Source organism: Gekko japonicus, unplaced genomic scaffold (genome assembly GCF_001447785.1).
Source record: "Gekko japonicus isolate JY-2015 unplaced genomic scaffold, Gekko_japonicus_V1.1 scaffold1211, whole genome shotgun sequence".
Taxonomy (NCBI): domain Eukaryota; kingdom Metazoa; phylum Chordata; class Lepidosauria; order Squamata; family Gekkonidae; genus Gekko; species Gekko japonicus.
Genome location: NW_015161990.1, coordinates 21,699 through 25,219, shown reverse-complemented (window position 1 = coordinate 25,219; position 3,521 = coordinate 21,699). Strand labels below are relative to the sequence as shown.

At 53.8% G+C, this 3,521-nt stretch overlaps 1 protein-coding gene across 1 annotated transcript in view; it reads right to left on the bottom strand.

The window, feature by feature from the left end:
* Nucleotides 1-3,521, bottom strand: part of RAB3D (RAB3D, member RAS oncogene family) — a 27,995-nt gene that overhangs the window by 23,365 nt on the left and 1,109 nt on the right. The gene's annotated exons all lie outside the window — the stretch shown is intronic.

The window sequence follows — 3,521 nt, the reverse complement described above, 5'->3', positions numbered from 1 at the left end:
CCCCCCCCCGGAACTTTTCCTTTTTACACTGAATGTTTGCATATTTTTGGTCCATTGTTTTCATTTCCCCCCCAAGAATGGAGACTGCCTTGAGCATCCCAGAAAGGTGGGGCTTTAAACTTCATCAAGTTTATTGTATTAGCCATTGGCCATATGGGGATTTAAACAAAGGGTCACACCGCTCCCTGGTCCTAGAGTCTGACCAGGGGTGGCCAAACTGCGGCTCGGGAGCCCCATGCGGCTCTTTCATACCTATTGGGCGGCTCCCGGCAGGGCGGCTGGGGAAGCGAAGGGGAGGCGTGCCCCCCTCCCCCATCGGTCTTCCCTTCCCCAGCCAGTTCTCCCCTCCCTGGGTAGGCTTGAGATGGGGGGGAAGCCAAGAAAGAAAGCAACTTTAAATGCATTCTCAAAGCATTTTCTCTCTCTCTTAGACAAATAAATATTATTAGCAAACAAATAAATATAACTGGACAAATAAACATCATTATCCATATCTGTTTATACCCCCTTTGTTTTAATTTTTGGCAGTCTCATCTTAATGTTAATAAAAAGCAAATGTGCCTATTTCCCAGTAAACGTGTGTGTGTGACATTTGTTCGGGTCTTGTGGCTCTCAGACATCTGACGTTGATTCTATGCGGCTCTTACATTAAGCACGTTTGGCCACCCCCTGGTCTAGACTGACCTGTCAATTTTCCTCCCACTGCATTCAGGAGCGCAAAGGGGTGCTTTTGTAACTGCCCGTACTGAGACTGTTTAAGGATGGTCCCTTAAAGACGCTGCAGAGCAAAACAGATTCAAGTGGCCAAGGCCGTCAGCCAAACCCGGACTTGCCTTTCCCTGGCAGCCGAGCTGAGCTCCGCGGAGCCCTTTTTTGCTTCGTCACTTCTCTGACTTCACCCGGCCCCTGAGGAGGAATACAAAGGCTCGGCCAGGTGGAGGTTTTCACGGAAGGAAGGAAGGACGTGTTTAAATCAGCTTTCACCACATCAGCAGGGGCAAAGCCGGCATTAGAGCCCTCTTTTCCCCGTTCCGTCCCACATTCATGATACTGACACCGGGCACAAAAAGCACCTGAGAAACTTAAAGAGTCCCCCCCCCCGCCCCAAAAAGAAAGCATTCTCATGTTTCCTAAATGGCTGCATTTTATGGGGTGGGCGGGGCGGGAGGAACCGGCTGGCCTTTTGCTACTGCATGTCACAGGAAGTTGGGGCCCCCCCCCCCCCCATGTGCATAGAAAATACAGGGAAAGCAAAGGGGAACTCCACCACGGACTCCAGCTGGGCTGGGCATCAAACCGGCGGCCTTCTTCCTTTGGGAAGCAGTTGGTGTACTCTTTACAAGCACATGGCATGTACAAGGGAGCTGGGAGGGCAGCGGCCAGGAGGACCCTGGCAGAGGACTCCAGCCAGCAGAAGAAGAAGAGGAGGAGGAGAAGATTGGATTTATACCCCATGGCCCTTCACTACCCGAAGGAGTCTCAGAGCGGCTCACAAACTCCTTTCCCTTCCCCTCCCCACAACAGACACCCCGTGAGGCAGGTGGGGCTGAGAGAGCTCTTTTGAGGACTGCTCCTGAGAGAACAGCTCTGAGAGAACTTGTGACTGACCCAAGGCCACACCAGCAGCTGCATGTGTGTGTGGGGGAGTGGGGAATCAAACCCGGTTCTCCCAGACTACAGTCCGCGCACTTAACCATGACACCAAACCTCTTGCAGGTTCAGAATGGGAGGGGGGCAAGGGGGGCCGTGAGGAAAACGTCACTGGCCACCACCGAGCCAGCAGAATCTTGTCTATCCAGGCTGGTTTCAGGCGGCCCCGTTAACCCCTAGAGCTGAAGTCCTGGGAGACACAGGAGGCACCGGGGTGTTTTGCTGGTCTCCCTCCCATCCACACCGAAATGCCAGGCTTGAGGGAGATCGGATACCCCTGCGGGGCTTGAAATGTTCTCTTGCCCTCCCTGGCAGACACGGACGGGGTCCCCCGGGGGTCGTGAGCGGATCCTGGGTCTTCCTGGCTAATTAAACATGGCTGGGATAGCATCAAGGTTCCTTCCAGCAGGATAACTAGAGTGAGTAGAGGGAGTAAGTAGGTAGGCTTGGAACCGAGAAAAGGAAGCCCTTCTTAGAATCGTAAAATCACAGAGCGGGAAGGGGCCACAAGAGGCCACCTAGTCCCACCCCCTGCTAAATGCAGGATCAGCCCTAGAGCATCCCTGACAAGAAGGGTTTGTCCAGCCGCTGCTTGAAGACTGCCAGAGAGGGGGAAGCTCACCACTTCCCCAGGCAGCTGATTCCACTGCTGCACAACTCTCAACCGTAAAATGGCTTTTCCTAAGATCCAGCTGGTACCTTCCCGCCCTTCATTTAAACCCAAGATTGCAAGGCCTAGCCTCTGCTGCCAAAAGGAACAACTCCCCCTTCGACCTCCTCTTCTCCAGACTAAATGTACCCAAGTCCCTCAGCCTTTCCACATAGGGCTTCTTGGCCTCCAGCCCCCCCCCCCGATCCTCGTCGTCACTCTCCCCCGCACCCGCTCTGTTCTCTCCACATCCTTTCTGAAGGGAGGCCTCCAGAACTGCACACAGGTGTGGCCTGACCAATACCATACCCGTTGCATCATTCTTCATTCAAAGACGAATGAAAAATGCACTGCCACAGGAGGTGGCGGCGGCTACAAGCACAGAGGGCTTCAAGAGGGAACTGGAGAAACACGTGGAGTGGGTGGGGGTCCATCAGCGGCTGTTAGCCGTAAGGTATAGATGGAACCCTCTGTCTGGGGCAAGTGATGCCCTGTCTTCTTGGTGCTCTGGGGGGGCAAGAGTGGGAGGGCTTCTGGAGTCCTGGCCCCGCTGGTGGACCTCCTGAGGGCACCTGGGTTTTGGCCACTGTATGACTGGCTGGGCCATTGGCCTGATCCAGCGCAACTTCTATTATGTTCTAGGGAAACTTCAAAAAAAAAAAATCAGGGGGAAAACGAAATAGTACACCCTTCAATGAAATACTTCCTCTGGGCAAAAGATTACAGGCTGCTGGTTCCAAAATGGTCTTTTGGGAGCACGACCAAACATGTCACAGCACGGCAACTCCCGGTATGCCTGCATGACACCTCTACCTGTCACCCATTTCAATCTGGCCTTAAGCAATATGATGCAACAGGGACCGTATTCCTTACACTGGCGGCTGGTATCCAGTGACAGATCAGGTCTCCTGAAACCAACCAAAAAACCCCATCAGCAGCTGTTTGACTGTTATGGAGAAGGACTCCATTTTTTTCTTTCATCAGCTGGAGGAGGGGCCAGGAATGACCGGCTCAGCTCTCCCCGGGAGAAGGGGGGGTCCAACCTCCTCAGAATGCCCTGCCCTGCCCTGGGGGCTCCCTTCGGCCACCCTGGACTTTCAGTGTCTGCATCAAGCCATGAAAGGAGTTCCTTGGGAGGTTTTTTGGGGGGGTCATCACCGATATCTTGACCCTGCACAGCTCTTTGTTTTTGTAGCTGCTCTTTCAGAGGCTGGGGGGGGGG